The sequence below is a fragment of the Falco peregrinus genome, chromosome 6 (genome assembly GCF_023634155.1).
Source record: "Falco peregrinus isolate bFalPer1 chromosome 6, bFalPer1.pri, whole genome shotgun sequence".
NCBI lineage: Eukaryota > Metazoa > Chordata > Aves > Falconiformes > Falconidae > Falco > Falco peregrinus.
The window spans coordinates 87,324,479-87,343,842 of record NC_073726.1 but is presented as its reverse complement, the minus strand read 5'-3'; the positions used below and the strand labels follow the sequence as shown (position 1 = coordinate 87,343,842).

Below are 19,364 nucleotides of genomic sequence, written 5' to 3'. Positions count from 1 at the left end.
TTTTCTTCGTACATTGCTCCAGCTGGAAATCACTCATTTTCCCGGCATAGCCCTGCTCTTCTACCCAGAAAGACACTTCCACACATACATAAAAGGTGAACTGAAGCTGGGGGAGTTGTACTTCTGGTTTATTATTTTTATTTAATTTATTAAACAGAAGTGTCAATTTCATTCTGGTTTTTACTGAAATTTGAAATCTAGAAGCTCAGAATATGCATGACTCTTTCCATATGACTGTGATAAGGTGCTGAGCACCCCCAGCTTCCTTGGAAGCTGGAAGCTGGTAGAAACCAAGAACTTTAAGACCTTCTAGGATCAGTCATCTAAGACCCTTTGAACCAAATTCTGCCTCTAGCTGCAAAACGTACAGGATTCTATACAACTGGAAATGGACATGAAGGTGTATTTCAGTCTCTTGTCTTCCTGATATTGTTGCTGTATAGTATAGCTTAAATGTCCCAGTCGTCTTTTAGAATTGAACGAATCCCATGGGTGCTGGGTCTCATGCACAGTGTTTATAGGTTATGGATGACTTCAGTAAGTAATGACTTACCATAACATGTTTCCTGCTGTGCGAAGACCCTGAGAAAAGGTTGATTCAGCGCGGACGTTTTGTTTCATTGCTGCTTTCCCTAGGGGTTCTCAGTCTGTTTTAAAGATTTGGTCGAGATCAGTGGCCAGGCTCGGGCACAAGTACTGGGGGTTTTTGTACGCCTCGTACAACTCCTCCCTTTGGGGCTGATGGTGGCACATCGCTTCCTAATTCCTAGACTAAAGCTACAGGCACAAAGCGATACTTAAGGTCAGATGGGACCTTCCTTTGTCTGAGTTGATGGCTGCTTACAGCTGGGGCCTTCCCACAAGCTGTTGATCCAGCCTTGGCTTTGGGGCCAATGAGACTGAAAATATTGTGGCCTTTGCGAGTGCCTGGCACTGCAGGGCGGTGGTTGGGTGCTCGTGGGAGAGACATGGAGATCCTTGGGATCCAGAGCTTCAGCGCCTCACGTACAAGGACCTTAATCTAAACAAGGAGTCTAAAGAATAGCGCTGCATGTGCCTGTATAAACAGCCTGCAAATCCGATTGTAATGAGACATTCCTGAGGTGATTTCTGAACTCCCTCATCCCAGACGGGCACGTTCTCCCTAGGTTACACCCATGCTCTTTCGCCAAAGGTGGTGGGATAGGGCATGGATCACCCGTGGTGTGTTTCCTGGCGCTTGTGGTTGCAGAAGTGTGCCTGGAAGAAAGATCTGCGGATGTCTGGGTTGTACAGGAGTTAACAGAGGGAATGATATAGGCCGCCAAACCAGGATAGTTTATTGTGGCCCTATTGTAACTTTTCTTATATCATGAGGGATTTTGTATCTTCTTCTGACTGCACAACGCTGGGACCTGCCTCCTGGCTGTGATTTATTTTTCCTGTTAAGTCATTGTTCATCATTATGAGCTGAGATTATTTTTCTGTATAAATTTAACAGAGAAGCGTTCTTGAACTTGCACACATTTTTAATTTTAAAAAAGCAACAGGACCCCCTTTGCCCTCCTATAATTATGATACTAAGCAATTAGAACTCTTTACCCTTTGATCTTCGCGGCATTCTTGTCAGATTAGTACAGAGAGAGGCTTAAATCAGGATGCTGCCCCTGAGCCACCTCACCAGCTCTGGGCTGTGAAAGGCTGTTTAAACCCACATCCAGACACAGTCTCGTCTGAACTCGGGGAAGTGCACGCGGAAACGTGCCAAGGAAGCAAGGCCATACAGTCACCAGATGCAGAAGTAATTTTATTGTTGCTGCTAACACCGAAATCCTAAAGGAACCGAACTTGATTGGGGAACCCGTTGAAAGGAACAGGCCTGCTAGTTGACCTTGGCAGGTGCCGGGTGAAGGAATGGGACTGACCCTCAAGAAGACTTGGAAGATCACTTGGGCAGTCTGAGAGGGGTGAGCAGGCCTTCCTGGCCACCCAGGGTTTGGCGTGAGGAGCCGAGCAGGTGCGCCCCAGTAGGTCAGAGGGTGTCCCACTGGGCCTTCGGAGAATTTTGGAAGGACAGGTACGAGGCAGGTCGCACATCCCGATCCTTCACGGAGGGAATACTGTAGGAAGTTGTGGGCCTGGGGTTTAGAGTATCAGGATGCTTTCCATGGGGGGAGAAGACATGTAGTGCTTGAGGAGGAGCAGGGACTCCTTGCCAGGCCAGGCTGAGACCTCCAGCTTTGCCTTTCCAGTTGCGACACGGCTGGCTGAATAATCCTTCCGCTTAGAATTTATATTTTCTTATACTGGCTTAGAACGTAATGATAGCCTCTTAGCTACAGCAAAACCAGGTATTTCTTAGGTGGAAGAGAACTATCCAAAAGCCAAGTTAGATATACAAGTGTTCAGTTGTGTTTCACATTTTTCTGTTCATGCTACTTAACGGCATTTTGCTCACCACTCAGTTCATCTCTTTGGCCTAGTTTACAGTGTTTTGGGTGGGATTTTTTGCCAACCCCAAAAGCTCCCTAACCTTTGTTGCTTCTTGTTTGGGGGTCTTTGTGGGTACGTTTGTACCTCTCTTCTCACTGACCCACCTCTTTTCCTTTCCCTTTGCTGTCCACATGTAAGTTCATAATTTTCTCTATGGGTAAGGAAGCCCAGTTGTATTTCTCAAATTTTGAGATCTGCTGAAAGGGGGTAGAGGGGAAAACTGGAGTGAGTCATCTTTCTTGGCTCCTTGGAAGTTGGAACCAGCTTCAAAGGGAGTCTCAACTTGGGGGCAGTTGCACAGATGAAACCCAAACCTTTGTATGTTCATCCCTTTCCTCCTCCTCTCTCCTCATGTAGTCCGAACAGATCTGGCAATTTCAGTTCAGCACGTCTGTGCAGTTTTTTAAAATCCATTACATAAGTTTGTTAGTTTAAGACTCTCTTTTTCAACATATGAGCCTAAAATGGCTTTGATTTAAAAATGGAACTTGGCAGGGAATTTGTTCATATGGTAAGATATTTTTTTTTTAGTTTAGTTTCATTTATAATATGTTTTAATCATTTTTGGTGTTTTCAAAACAAATGGTGAAATATGTGTTTTTCCTTCTATTTTTGGCTACCCTCCTCTGAAAGGCCTTACTTCTCCCTTGTGTGTTTAATTTGGTGCTTTAAGAAGCCTTTTTAGATAGAGGGGCCTTATGCTGCAAAATTTAGACTTAAATATCTCTGCAAAGAGGGCAAATTCAGACGTAGATCCTGCTGGCCAGGACTTTGCATCTCAGGGCTCTTCTCTAGTAACAAGCAGAAGGGTCACTAACTGGGGCTCAGAGTATGTGCAAATAGAGGAAATAAATGGAATACAAGGAGGAGAAAGGAAGGAAACAAGGGGAGACAACACTGTTTCTATATCCATGATCAGTACATCCCAGTCATCTGAGCAATTATTTCAGGAATTTTTTTCACAGTCTGAGATGCAGCAGATTGCTGCCAAGCAAAACTCTTTCTTCTCATCCCTAAACCGAGGGACTCTGGGTTCCCTGATCAGCCCTAATTCCCCTGAGTTTTCATACGGTGGTTTTCCTTCATGATCTCCTTAGCACGTAGAATACTTTATAGAATAGATTTCTGCCCTTTAGCAGGTGGTTTATACCATGCATCCTGTTAAAATCTGTACAGTGGACTTGGGTCCTAATTTTTCAAGTGATCTTCTCTTCCGATACAAAGGTCCCAACTTTGTGGGGAGAGGGGACGCAAGATGCAAGTTGAAGCTTGAGGCACCTATGCTCAGGCTGGGACCTCAGAATAAATGCTTTTAAAGGAAATGCAAGGCTGATCACCTGGTTTGCCATTTGCACCTAGCTATGTAGGAGACCCCAGCTTGTGTTTATACTGAGACTAGCTGAAGCAAAATGCATGTTGCTTTGGCAAAGGTTAACAGCAAAGAGTATCATCAGCCCGAAGAGCAGCGCCTTTTTTGAAAAGGGACAGGCCCTGGGGAGAAAAAATTCAGGTCCTTTGTGGGAAACTCAGTTGCAATGACAGGTAATTCAGGATGAGAAAGAGGTCGACTACGCACGATGAAGGCAAGGGAAGAGATGATCCACCATAGGAATGTATGGTAGAGGGGAAAAAAATGGAAGCTGCACTTCATCCCACTTAAGGCTGACATATGAGGTAGAAGGAAAAATCTTTTATGCTCGGAGATGGGCTTTAGAAGATCAGCCAGAAACAAACACACACAAAAATAAGAAAGCAGAAGGCGTGGGTGGTTATGGGGATTAGTACTGACATATGGAGCCTATCAGCTTGAAGTTACATGTTTAAGTCTGACCTAGGTCACTCCTGCCCCAAAGTCATTACTGTCGAACAGCTGTTGGGTGGCCTCTGTGAAATGACTTAGGGGTCTGAGCCCAGTTTCTGGTGGCAGGTGTCCACATTACACAAAATCCATCTGTATTAATTAGCCCCCTATATCTGGCAATCTCAGCAGAAAGACCAAGTATTAACGGTTCACCACAGAGAGTAAGCTATCCTACTTTATCTTGGGTGACCCTTCAAGGAAGGGGCTGAAGAACTTTGGCAAAAATATTGCAGGAGAAGACAGCGCAGCCCCTGCTCTGTGGTTAAACTCCAGCCACCACTTCTCAGATCCCTTGGACCACCAGATCTCACTAATACTTCGTTTACTCTTGAAGTCAGCAGAAAGAAAGTATTTCATAACTGACTGCTTGCGCGATGTTGAATATACATCCATTTGGTTTCTACTTTCAGATCATCATAATATAAACAGGAAAACTACATTTTGAATTCATTAAGTTCTTCCTCCGCTGTTTATAAAAGATAAAAACTTCTCTCTCCTTTTTTTTTTCATGAGGATTGATTGGTGTCATGTACATATTCGTTCACTTCTGTTTATGCAAGATAATAAGAGTATTAACATGGAGGTGGAATAATGGTGTTTATAATTCCATCACCAGTGTTTATATAAGATAAAAACAGTTTAAAAAAAAAAAAACAGAAAAAAGAAAAATAGTGAGAGAACATTTGCCATTATGTACATATATTATTTTTTTCACTTCTGTTTGTAAAGAACGTGAAAGAAAAAACAGTGTTGCAAGTAGAAGAGGAGTTGATTCTGTTTATATTTCTGTCCTGTTTACCTAAGATAAATTAATTTGGAGTTGATGTAATGAGCAGCTTGGGAGAAGAGAATTGGGGTGAAAGAGGGACTGGTGGGGTTGTGCCTGATACTCTTAGTACCTTGTAATCCTTTCCTTTATTAAGAAACATGAAAGATGTATACTGAACCTTTCTAGAGGGAATATGATACCACTGGTGAGGCAGGGGACACACGGTGCTGTCATGCCAGCTAATACATAGGCCACTACCAGAGGGGTGGGAGGCTTTCTCTGGGAAGAGGAGTCTGAGAACAGAGAGGATGCTACAATAGTCTGAAAAGATCTCATGAACGTTAAACCCCTTGGTATCATTGTCCATGGACTTAGTCCAGTAATTGTGTGCCTGTATGACTCTGTTTTGTTCTGCAGCTTTGAAGTCTAATCCTAATTCCTTCAGGGAGAAAGGCTTGTAAAATGTCTGCGTTTCAGAGAGGCAGAGGAATACTACCTTTGATGCAAGCTCTATTGTCAGTCCTGCGCAGTCCTTCTCATTCACCCCTGCTCCTACCCTGTGCATAGGCGTATTGACAGATGAGGGAGGCTGGCAGATGTGAATATTGCCTTGGGATGAGCACCGATGCACTGTTTCTCAGTGTCAACCAGAAAGGCCATTTATACCTAATAAAAGAACAACTGTGTGGACATTAACGCACACAGACCCAAAAAAGTCCATGAGTATTCGCTTACTTTTACAAATGAGTTTGCTCTGGCTGCAGTCACACCCTTCATGTGTTTGCTTTGCACAAACATTCGGGCAGGCAGGCTTCACTGGAGTGACAGCAAACGGCCCACTTTAAAAATCACGTGCTGCTGTGCTTTCAGGTGGTGAGCTCTCAGCTCACATGTGTATTTACCGTGTAAGTGGTAAGTGCCGCTAGGGGTGGCTTTGAACATGTTTCTCACCTCCCTTTTGCAGTCAAAGGAATCGGCCCAGGAGTTGGCCTGACCTGCAGATGGTGATGGACATACGTATACGAATTGCTTAAGTAAAAACAGTGAGAGAAAATCAAACTTCATCCCTAACCAGGAAACTGTAGAGTATCAGTAAATCTAACATTGCATCACAAATGCTCTTTTGTCTTCCAAAGGAAGTCACTGTCTCTTATAATTCCATAGTAACATTTCTTTCCCCCTCTAATCCTGAATGAATCCAAATCCCAATGAAGTCTTCATCTCTTCTTCCCAGTTCTTCCTTCAGCTCAATAAATTGTCCCTACCAAGCCATCCATTTAAGCACATACGTAAGTCTGTTAAATGGAACCTGAAGTAAAGGTTAAATTTTAGTTACATGCTTGAGTCCCATTGCTTTCACACATTTGAAGTTAAGCGCAGCCTTGAGTACAAGGTTTGAGGGCTCAAGGGTTTAACATTAATCCAGTCAGGAGGCAAAAACAATGTTGTACGTCTGTTGTGTGACAAGCTCTATTGCATTGCTTGATCCCACCTGTGCACCCCTGCTCCAAATGTCAACTACTTGAAGTAGACTGTATATGCTTAGTAAACAGCATTGCCCAAGGTAGGTGAAAAAAATGGGCTGCATTGAAAAAAAATTGCAGTCCGCTGGTGGACCTTCCAAAAGTGGACAAGGATGTGAATTAGCCAAGTAAATGATTCCTTGAAAGTTCCTCTCTACTAATTGCCAGCCGCTACTTCCCTTAGTCTGATGTGGAAGTGGATGCAAAGAGCAGGGATAGATCTTCCAGCAAGCTAGGAAGGAGTGTAAAGGAGCTTCAATCAGAAACTTTTGTTTTTCAGTTGAATATAAATTGTCATGGGTACAAAATGTCATTTCCTGAAGCGAAGGCCACTCTAGTCCCTATCTCGGAGCATTCCAACATACAATAATATGTGTCTTAATTACGGCATTTCAGCACAAAAGGCACAGAAATTTCACTTTTCAGAGTTGTATAATCAAGTTGCTCCACCTTGCTATTAGGCATGAATGGCAGTCAGTGCTCCAGGGAAGCCTGAAATTGAAAGAGCAGCGGGTGGGGAGCAGTGGGTCAGGATGGGTATGCATTTAGGAGAGCTGTGTGGGGAGTCCAGAACTAGAATAGCGGGAAGTGCTGTAAATTGGATTGAACACGTTGCTGGTGGACAGGGTGAAAGATTATACAGCATTTGTCTGTGTGACCGTAATGAGCTTTTTTCCCATAAAAGATTTGGGGAGAAAGTACTGTGTATGAATAGGGTCCCTTTAAGAAGCACTTTTAAAAGAGCTCATTTTCGATTCCAATCATGTATATGCCTCAGCAAGACTGTAGCCAGATGCTTGTAGATCTGAAGAACACAGCCCAACCCTTTTCTTATCATCTACTAGAGATGACAGAATTTAAAAACTCAATGGCACTTTCGATAACTTCTAACAAGAACTGGGACTTGCCTGGCTCCATTTGTCTGGTCAAGGCTGTATTTCTGCGATTTATCCCATGGAGATTTTCAGCAGAACCTTACACTTAGTGTCTAAATTAATGATATTCCTTCCTTTTTGCCATGACAAAAACCACTCTGCGCTATATACATTATGCTAAAGTTTTTGTCATGGACATCTTCTGTAAAAGCTTTTTCAGCTTCATCATTTTGACAAGCTGATTCCATTAAATCCTTCCCAGTGATCATTTTTGTATGGTGTAGATGGGAAAGCTTGTTTGCTTGCACGGTTTTTCCCTTCTTTGAAGCTAGAAAATGGTGATCAGCTGCCAGGTTATGTGGTATATCTTACCACTGACCTGTCCCCAGAAAAACGTATTTTGAGGAAACACGTGCATTTTTTTGTATAGCTTTCGTAGTAAATAGAGTCGCTCATTAGTCTAGGCTACACCTTTTCTTCAAGGCTCTTTTAGGATGTAGACACGAGCTTAGCTATTAAAGCATGTAGGTTGGTCTGTTAATATCTGTGTGCATTGGAAAGCTGTGGATGCAGAAGATATTTCTCTCCTCTGTGTTTTTCACCATTTTCATCTGCACTGAAATGGAAATTGTCAAGTGCTTTGAATAAGGAAGCCCTCTAGATGTTCTCCAGTACACGGTTAACTCAAAATCCTCCAGTGAAGGTTCGCCACAGTATGATGATACCTTTTCCAGGTCCCTTGCGCTTTGGCATCAGAGGTACCAAAGAGGTCTGGGCAAACTCCATTGGCTCTGATCCTGCCGTACTGGCAACTGCTAGATGCTGATGATAAAAGCTAGCGATGATAAATGATAGAGTTGATAATGAAAAAGAAGGATTCTTAAATTTTAAAATACATCCCCTGACAACATACTTTCTGAGGAAGTGAGTTATTTTAATCTCAGTTTTATGGCATGAGGAAACTAAGATTTTGTGAATAAAGCAGATAGGAGTCGGGGGGGGGGGGGGGGGGTAGGAAACCAGATCCCACAAAACCTGCCTTTGTCTTCGAGGAATGCTTTTTATCTGTCATTGCTACAAATGAGCATGGTGTAGAACTAGCTCTTTGCTTCATTCTTAATGAAGCCAGTAGAGTTTTTCATGCCAGCCTCAGTGATGGGCACGGCCATTGGTCTTTTTGGGCTAAATGTTAGAGCAGACAGCCTTCTTTTGCATAAAAAGAAAAACAAAATCTCAGTAGAGTACCAAGAGTATCAGAGCATCTCGGATTCCTTCATTTATTTATCTGTGTCACAAACCAAAAGCAAATTTTAAAGCGCGCTCTCTCTCTCTTTTTTTTTTTTCTTTTGGCCACCTGCTAATAAACTTCAGCATCCTTCCTTTTCCAGAGCGTTTCCACAGATACTCATATTTCTCAAGCTCTGACAGCTTTCTGATCCCCAAGACTGAATAGCTGGTTATCTCAGCTGCCCGTCTTATGTGGAGTTTATCTCCCTCATTTAAAATCGCAAAAGCACTGCCTGCATGCACAGACCATTATCCTAGCTGGGTTGTTAAAGTTACTGTAACGCTGACTTTATTTTCTTTAACAGTTCTGAACAAAATGTTTCCTTTGAAAGGTCTCAGACCTCTATCCTCCCAACTCCTAATCACAGTAATAACCAACCTCAAGGAGTCATTAGTGAAGACTCAAACAATATCCTGTAACAAGTCAGCTATGAAGAAATTGGCATAGTTTATCTCTTTGATTCGTGTTCTTATGAAAATAATGGGTTGCAAAATAAAGCTAGCATTGCTCTCATGCTATACAGTATCCCTTGGATCTGAGCCTTTCCTCCCCCACCCACTTGTCTCCCAAACTAACACAGAATACAACTCTGATACCGTTTACGAGACAGGGTCTGTCCACAGAAGCAACCTGTTCTTAGTCTATAGTGCCACTTTATTGTGCTCTTCTTACACTGAGTCACTCACAAACCTCTTTCTGATCGCTGTAACTTGTTGCGTTTTCAGATGAGCTGGGAAAATGGTATAATGATTATATTCAAATCCAACCCGTAAAGAAGGGTTTACTTTTCTGAAGCGAATGGATGCAGCGAACTATATAAACTGGGTTTGGATAAGTTCTTGGAATTGTTTGCTTTCGGTTTTGTCTTTGTGAAATGGACACTTAACGCTTTGCAGGAAAGCTGATAAATAGCATAAACTACAGCCCACCAGTAAGAGACTTTGTAAAATCTCTGTGTCTGCTGTTTGGCTTCAGCAATCAAAGGGATTAGCTTTTCTTCATTGAAAGGAGAATGCAGGTGGCTTTTCAGGTTTCTTTAAGGATATTTCTTCTCATTTGATGTGGTTCAGGCTCCAAACAGGGCATCAAAAGATGTGAGCTCATTTCACAGTTCTGCTTTAGTATTGATCAGCTTCAATAGCAGTTTAGCTTTCTCTTCTTTCCTTTTTTTACTCCATAAAATGGGAATAAGGAAAATTCCCCCTATAAAGCCAAAGGTAATGTTCCCCTTATTGGTGGTTGGTTTGTTTTGGTGTTTTTTATTTTTACAAATAAAACTCTTGAGACTATGTGCATTGAACTCCACAGCTTCAAGGCATGTTAAGTTTCTCTCTGGATGAGCTGTATTGATACGGATAAACTATACTCTTTGGGGGAATATTGGGAAATTTGGAAACCCCTAGAAATAATTCATACAATTGTGAAGCCCATGCCATGATTCAGTTACAAGTCTTATTTCTTCTTGTTGACTGGGTCAGAAAAAGAAATTGCCAGGCTGAGATAGCCCAAGATGGTTTTGTAGTTTGGGAGAGGGAGTCCTACCAGAGAAGGTGCTAGGGACTTACAGTGTGGTTTCTTTTATATTATGTCTGACTGGGGCATATACCTTTTCTCTTCATTACATTTTGCAGTAATTTGTTTCCGTCAGCTACTCTGTATTGTCCTTTATTACCAAATGAATACTCCAGTTAAGATTGAAGAGTTGGTGAAAAATGGCCATCTAAGCTACCCTGCCATCGCACTCGCTTCCTGCAGCATCAGATTGGTGGTGAGGGTCACGGAGGGAGGTGTGTCAAACTGATAAAGCAAGGAATCAAGCGTGGTTTGGATATATTAGCAGCAAAACTTAGAATTAGGGCCAGGACCCAACAAAACAGCGTCAGATTTGGTGATAAGCGGGATCAGGTTCAGTGATAAGAGACTGCATTCTTGACTCTTCAACCACCCATCTCCATCTAAAATAACAATGAAAAACTCAGTTCCCCTGAAACTCGGTTTTCAGGGCACATGTCACAAAACTGACAGCATGCTATAGAGTACACTGTTCTCGTACCGAATATAAAATAGAGTGTATTGTTCCCAGAAGCCATTTTAGTGGATCTTTATAAGGTCATTTTGATTTATTTTAATAGGCATAAGGTGAAAAAATAAATTCCAAAATACTGATTATGGCCTTTTAGGGAAAAAAAAAAAAAAGTTGGTTCTCCTTCTGGAAAACTCAGGAAAAAAGCACATATTTAACCTGTGCTTTTAGATGCTGAGGGTTAACGCTGCATACAGTGGTGCAGCTGCATAACCCTGGTGACTTCAGCGGGTCTGCAGGGGTTTAAAGGCAAGTGAAATACTTCTGTAACGCTTTTAGTCTCATTCCAAGTGTTGCATACCATCACAACAACACAGTTCTTATTTGAAGCAGTACAAATTGTAAAAACCAGAGCACAAACCATGTGGTACCTTACCTTTCAAGGATCTGTTGCTCTTGTGGCTGGTATCTGTCAGGTTAGCTTTTCCTATATGTCTTCATATAGTCATGTTGTGATTTCTTTAGTGGATAGACAGTCAGGAAAACATTCTGACATTTTATTGAAATTGATGGTAACTATGGATTTGACATACTTAGGCTTTTCCATAATGACCTTGCTGCCGCTTTGCTCCTGATTTACGACACACCCTTGCATTCAAGTCCTAACCCATGCAGCTCTCACCAAGGAGAGCAAGACGGATTCTTGAAGTCCAGTGTAACCCTAGCCTGGGGCTTGCCAGAGCTCTGCTCATACCCTTCCCCCCCGACACACCCATGGGTGATACAGACCCCCACAAACCTGCGTAACCCTCCAGTCCCCTTGCAGCTCAGGCTTGGCAGTGGCCCCATTCCAGCTCACCCTGTTCTCCAAGCCTTGTGGTGCTCACAGACTCGGCCAGCGCCCTTTAGTTGTGATCTTCAGTGCCTTCAGGGAAAAATGATGTATCGGAGTACTTATGTCCCAAATTGAATGTTAGTCAGATGTTAAGATGAAAGAAATATTATGGAGAGTCAGCACGTCTCACTTTGGAAATAAATTACGTAAAGTACACTGGAGTGTCATGTCTCTTGGGACCACATATGATCCAAAGATACCATTTAGAGAAGTGATCACAACACCGCTAGATTTATCAGATCATCCTGAAGGAACATTAATACCCAGAAAGAAAATAATAATTAGCAATAGAAAGGCCCCAACCAATAATTTAAACTCATTTTCCAGGGTCACTTCCTCACATCAGTAACCTATTTGTATGTATCACTACATTTTATAGCAATTATCTCCTTATTAATAGTAGACAAACTTCACTAATTGCTGTTGTTAATACAGATGCATTTAGTTCCTAGTACTGTATTTTCTTAGCTTAACATTTTGGTTATTCAAGTTTAATCTGCTTAAGTAGTTCAGGATTATTTGATTGTATTTTCTTGTGCTGTGTAGTCTGGTTTGGGCACTGCTGAATTCAGGACAGGTATTTGGGAGGGTGCAGGGAACGTGGACCGTGCACTGCAGCTGCAAACCCCCAAGCAGGGAAGCAGAAGATACGCTTCTCTGCTTATCCAGCTTGCAGTAGGGAGAGTATGGCTAGATGTGGCTATGGTGTAAGGCGGCAGACGTAGCTTGTGAGCTGCCTGTTCAACCACACTGCCTCAGAACAGAAAATTCACCTACAGGCATGAGCAAAACCAAGACCTAAATTTTAGGGTATGATCCTGAAAGACAGCCAGTATCTTTAGGTATATATCCTTGTATATTTAGTTAGATATGTTTTCTCTTTTCTTCTATTTAAGGTTTCAAAGCTGAGTTCCAAGTGCCAAGAGTAGCCAACACAAAATGGTTTCTAAAATGGAAATGCCCCAACTCTTTACGGATCACAAAAACAACTCCTCTGGTCAACAGTTGATCTCTTTTTTTCCCTCTTTTCCAAGAGACAACAGGGAACAGGCTGTAAGCTGGGTGGGAACAACCCAGTAACATCCTAACTGCCATCTTTTCCAGGGCCATTTTAGCTCCTTCGCTGTCTCTTGCTGGAGCCCACACAGCCACACAAGGGAAAGGCATCCCTGGTGCTGGAAAGATGAGAGGCAGGAGCAGTCCGCTCTGCCACGGGAGCAGTGAACCCGGCCTACAGCGCAGCCCCTGTGGGCTGTCAGAAGTAGGTGGTGTGAGTTATTGCAGCAATGGCCACCCCTTCCCAGGTATTCCGTTCCCCTGAATTCGTCCCCCAGCACCTGAGAAGCCCTGGCCACCTTATCTGCGCACCCCTCCGGGGTGACGAGGGACGGCAGGGAAGGGGCAGTGCTGGGGGACTGGGGGTGGGGGGCAGCCTCCTCCTGCCAGCTGAGCTGCCTGAGGCTGCGGGGGCCAAGTACCTGCCAACAAAATGTCCTGGTTGAACGTATTTGTACAAATTCCCAGAGACATACTGGTTAGAGTTACGGAAAGTTGCAAGTAATACCATTGCAGGCTATCTTGAAGTCAAGATGCATGCACAAAATGCTACATTTAGATTATAAAACAAGAATATACTTAACTTTTTTTTCACACTTTTTGCTAGTTTTGCTCTCACCCTGAGCCCCTTAAAGCAACTGCTGCTGAAGCTGTAATGTGCTGTTGCTTCCAGAGAGCTCTCCTGCTCTTCTTTTAAAGATGTTTTCCTTAGAGGTGCTTTGTATAGAGACTTTTCTTGACTGATGTTCTTCTTAGGGAGCTGGAGACCTCCGATGGATGTTAATTAGATGGAAGAGATTCCTTTTCTTATTTCATCTATTTCACTGTTTTCACTGAGAACAGCTGGTAGTACTTATTTTGGGCTGAGTTACCTGTGAAAAGAGTCAGTTCCTTCACTTGATGTCTTTTTGAATTAGCTTACATATACATAAAAGTCAAAATTTTGGTTGGATTAATTTCTTTTTGTCTTATCAAAACATAATATTATCCAGCCTTCTTGGAAAGCTGGGTGTGCTGAAAAAATCTATTCCACCAAGACTTTTCTATTTTCTATTAAAGAATCCTTAAAGTTTCTGGTTTATAAAAGTTTTTTTGTTTGTGTGTATGTGTAACACTCATTTAAAGTTGCCTTCTCCCAGTACATATTTCTTAATTTGAAAAAGACAAGGCTAACATTGTAGCTATTCTTAATTATAGAAATTTAAAAAAATCTCCTTGAAATTCTTCAAGTTTGAGAGAGGAAAAAAGTCAGTTACCTTTTCTGTTATCTTCTGTGGACTGTAGCTTCTAAAAAACCTCTTGTCTTTGGAAAATGAGTGGTGGAATTATTAATGATAAATTCTGACTCAAAATTGTTCTTGAGTCACTGTTGCATTCTCCACAGAACCACAGTTTGGCTGTTGATTTCATTTAAAAGAGTGTGCACACCTGTAGTGGAGTAGGTTTTTTTCAAATACTTTAATGATACATAACTAAAATACGCGGGTAAGTGCATTCCAGTGTATATAGACATACCTTAATTCTAATATACATACAAAAACTCCTTGCCATTTTGCAAAGACCATTTTATTTTGGTTCTCCACTACCATAGACTGAGAGTTGATACACAGCCATATAGCTGGCTCTCACGCTGAATTTGCAGTATCCTCTCCCACATGTGCTTTCTCCCTCACTGCAATAGGCGGTCAGTTGTAAAACCGTCTCTGCAGTTCATCACTTTTCTAGCACTAACTCAACCGAGTGATGTTCGTTTCCTTTCATATTAGATAGAGCAGCCAGCCCTTCTCTTCAGTCTTGTATGAATGAATGAGTCCACAAGCACCAGCCCTGGGCTGTGGGGCTGTCCCTCTTCTCATGGGCACGGAGAGGTAAAGATGCAGAGATAGAAAAGGAACCTGCCACATTAACCCTTTGAGAAGACTTGGTGGATTTCAACAGGAGCAGGATTGGGGCTCTGCAGAAGCGCTAATGTCTGATGGGCCTTTTGGACCATTTCCATGCACTGTTTGGAGTAGGTGTTGTCATCACTCCCCAAGCAGACACCATTGTGCAGTGAAGTCTGTTAATACAGGTGACAGTGAAATTTCAGATATTTTGGCTGCTGAAGGAGGTGGTCACGTCAAGTAGCATGACCACGGGGGAGGAAAAAAAAAAACCAAAAAAACGGAGAACTTGAAAGATCAGTTTTCCCTATACGCTGTCATGTCACTTTTCCTGATGGCTCCTTACCTCGGTTGTGACATCTGTGGCTAAGGCGTTGTCACATTTCTGGTATGCTAACATAACATTTGACTACCTTACCCTGCATCCTTGTAATTAACTCCTAATATTAAAGCAGTTTCCATCTCTGGATTCCTCAGCAAGCTGATTGAAAGGTGGTTTAATTGCACAGCATTGCCAAGAAACACGTTAGGTGATTGCTGGCTGTAGTAAGAGTTAATGTGAAGGTAATAGGAGATATCACAGGGACTAAGATTTTGCTGGCCATTAGCAGAGGTGACTTCAAAAAGCAAATGATAATTAGTATAGGTTTCATTGAACCAAGTTTCCATCTGCTGCTAGTCACTGGATTTTGAGCTGCTCTCCTGTTGAAATTTGCATGTATTTTCCTAGATTCTCGATGGAAAGGACATTTAGGGGAAAGGGGTATAAATCAACAAGTAACAACGTAACCTGCAGAAATATAAATCTATGTAGATTAATCCATGTTTCCTAAATTGCATGCTAGATTGTAATTCAATCAAAGGGTAGGGGTCTTGTGACGTTTATGAACATTTATGGATGGTATGAGTGCTCAGATTAAATGTCAAACCTGGTATTCAGTTTAGAATCACGTATTATTGTTGTTCATTAATATATAAAAACAGCAATTATATCCACTAAAATCCTCAATTTAATTTTGCCGTAATCTGCCTCTACTGTGTCAGAGATGCAGTGCAGCCTCTCTGCCCCCTCGGATCCTTTACAAGGCTTCACTGAATTTCAGCTGAGTCTCCTCTTTCACTGTGTTCCCCCAGAATGGCACTGGCTCCGTTTGGCCCCCTTTGAACTGGGGAATTCTCTAGTAAATGATTTTCTTTATCTTCCTCTGGCTTTAAATTCTGGTTTAGATACTGAGCAGGTGTAGCGCATCCAGGAGGAGAGGGGTGACAAGACTCTGCATCTTAGATCCAATTCGCTGAGTAGATTACATACGATAAAGCTGTGCCCTTCACTGGTTCCGTATCAGCAAAGGGTGAAAGTGTTTTGAGGCAAGAGCAGTCAGTTTAGGATTATGTGAATCTGTTACCAGTCCTCCCTGCTTAAAGCAGTTCATCATTTGCCTGCTTCTTGCCAGTCTAGGGGCTGAAGGAGTAACATTTCTCACCTTGGCAGTGCATTGCATCAAAGAGATCCTAAATCACTTTGCAAAAATGGAGTGGAATTGCTGCCGTAATTTACTGCCGAGAAAAAGGCACTTGGAGCAGGTTAACTCAAGCCATTCAGTGAATAAACTGTAAGAACAACTGAATATGTGAGATTGCAAAAATCACTTTGGCACCCAAGATGTTAATTTTGTTGAAAGTAAGCAGTGCTTAAACTAACAAAGGTAAAATATTCTCAAGTCCCCAGGTGGTTTATGGCCAAAATTTCACTGACTTCCAACAGACTTTGACGTGAATGCCTAAGTCACTTTTGAAAATTGCAGTTAGCTTCATAAATCAATTACCTGCTTGTATAATGTAACTCATATGACAGGATTTCACCATCTTAACTCCCATAAACAGAAGTTCTTCAGTGTTTAGGAACCTTATTCTCATTAAACTCAAGGCGGGGATAAGATTCCTAAATATCCTTAACACTTTGGACTTGTTTGTCTCTTAGTCTTTGTGATTTAAATGGAATTTATTCACGTAGCAAAGAAAGAGAAAGTGAGCAGGATCTGGCCACAATGAAGCAAGGGCAGGCTTAAGATTAGCCCCTGGCTATTCTGTCCAATGGCCAAAACAGCTTCCAAGTAATAATGATTAATTAACACTGGGAATTCAATATGAAAAAAATCAGTGGATTCTCTTTGTCCACCTCACCATACTAGGTTGAAAACAAACGACATAAATAAAGATGGGTAATTATTCTGCTTGTAACACGGAGACCTGGGGAAAACGGTCAGCTTTCTTAGACTTCATTTTTTATGTTATTGTGTAATAGTATATCTTGAAATCTACTGGGTTAATCTAATGTAATTGGGTTAAGTATGTCTCTAGTGACAAACAGCGCTATATGATAAAAAGTTTCACCCCAGCATTTTAATGGTTCAGGTTCCGCTCATGGTTTCAATTAAGTCAGTATGATTGCACAGGGCAGTGAGAACAGGATTTGGCCCACTTCTCTCCTGCATATGTGTTCTGCAGTTATCTAACCTGGAATGAATCATAGTTTCCTCAGACACATCTTGTTTTTCCAATACTTTACATGGGAAGTTTTGTTTTCATGGATTTTCTTTTGAACAAAACTGGTAATCAAGCGTCCAGACGTATTGCGATCATTTAAAAAATTATGGTGTTTCAGTTCTGGTGATTTGCCAGATTCTAGTTTGCAGCTCCTAGTATATTGTGCCTGTCTGAAATTACCCTGCAGTTTTAATTAGGTGCGACAGTCTTTTCAGTTCTTATAGCAAATTTGACGGTAATGTTGGTGTAAGTCATTACTCAGCACCTCCAGAGTCTCAGGCCATAATTTGTAGAATTCTTTGGCATCCATGGCATCAAAGTTGCCTGACACTTTGCCTTAAGAGAACTTGTTTTATGTTGCTTATAACAGAGCCAAACTCTAACCACTCAGCCTAAAATTTTCCCTTCTGTGTTTTTTTTCCCATGCTGGATGCCTCCCGTTTTTTTTCTTTTTACATTTTTCTTTTTTTTTTTTCCTTTTAACTCCAGGGCTCCAAGGCACATTCTTTGACTCAGAGCTCTTGTCTCAGGTTATTCCACGGTGTGCAGCTCACATCATGGCCCCATCTGCCCAAAACCCTGAAAGAAATACTTCCCAGCTACCAGCTGCTAACAGTCTATTGCAGAGGAATCTATGGACTTCATGGTTAAATCCTCAGGAGCAGTGTAAAAGGAAAATGAGGGATACATGCTTAGCAAAGCGCTTCTTTCCCACCAGGAAAACTTCCCTGTGAAAGTTTATCAGAGTAAAGGATTCTTGGAAGTAAGATGAATAGTCGCCTGCTCTTCACCAACCTGATCTTGTCCTTCCTTTCATCTTAAGGCACTTCAGCTTTTCAGTCCGGGCAGAATCCATCCTGCCGTCTGCCTCATGACAATTTCCTTACATGTGGGAGCAGGCAGCTTCTTCAAAGAGGAGTGCGCTGTTCAACAGGGTCTCTCTGGGTGGCCTGTCCAAAGGATGCTGTAAGCATCTTGTTAGCTGCCCTGCAGCTCGTATGATTCTCTCTGCTCTTTGCTGTGCTTCTTCCACCTCCTTTGCGGGTGACCAGCCACCGGAGATGCACACATGCTTCATCTCGCACACTGCTCTACCAGGCCCATAATTCCCACAAATAATAGCTATAACTGAACAAACTTTCTGCCTGCCTTCCCTCTTTCTGTCCTGTGACACCTCCTCACTTTTCCTTCACTATCACAGCTTGGGTTTGTATTCCTCTGAATATTTTCAGTTGCCTTGAGGAATGATAGAGCTAATGTCTCCCTGTAACTGGACAGGAAATGGTAGGTGAAGGCCATGTCTTGACTTAAGTACTGGAGCACACCACATGGGTCCCATGGTCTTTGTCCACCATGCTCCTGGTCCCCTCATTGCTGTCTTTTGGAGAGCCCTGTTTGGTCTGACTACCTGAATTTCTTTCAGCTCAGGGAAGGGAAGGAGGGAGACAGGACTAATTTTTACCTTTGAACGTTTTCGGGGCATCTTCCTTTGTTTTCTTCGTCCAACAGGAATGTATCTTCTTACAGTTCAGAGCACGAGGCTTTGATTCATTTCATCGATTCAGCGAGGTTAATATGTTTTGGAAAATGTGTTGGCAATAAAGCTTACATACTCCATAGTGGACTTTGGAAACCAGACCTGTAGTCTACTGGAAGTTTGCAATCCTTTAGCCGTTACACTTCCATGCAGCCATTTCTTTTTCATAGGAGTCTCAGGGAAACAAACCTGTCAAGTCCAAAAGATACTATGTTGACAGAAGGAACTAAGACAACACACTTTTTCTGTGCAGCTATCAGCCGTAATGTAAGCATCCTCAGCCCTAATAATATGCCTAACCCCTGTTTGGGAAGGTCAGGATCGAGAAGGCGAGTTGTGTTTCAGAGGCCTGTATCATCTGGCATGACTGCTAAGGAGGGTGCTGTCAAATCTGGCAGTGTTTTTGCGATAAGAGCGTTTGTCCACAGGAGCCACAAGCCTGTTTCACAGAGGCTCTTGAACAGCCACCAGAGGTTATTTAGTCTCTGCTGGCTTGGAGTTAGCCCAGGACTGAAAGGCTTCCCAGCCATTACCAGTTTTCTCAGCTACATAGTTTTGGGGTCAGGTAATTTCAAAACTTCCAAGATTTATGCAGTTTGTAAATCTAAACCATTTCCCCACCCCCCCCCTCTCCT

The 19,364-nt window shown here is 42.3% G+C and overlaps 1 protein-coding gene across 8 annotated transcripts in view; it reads left to right on the top strand.

The window, feature by feature from the left end:
• The window catches only part of ZBTB20 (zinc finger and BTB domain containing 20), a 519,455-nt gene that overhangs the window by 352,357 nt on the left and 147,734 nt on the right, over window positions 1-19,364 (top strand). The window lies entirely within an intron of this gene.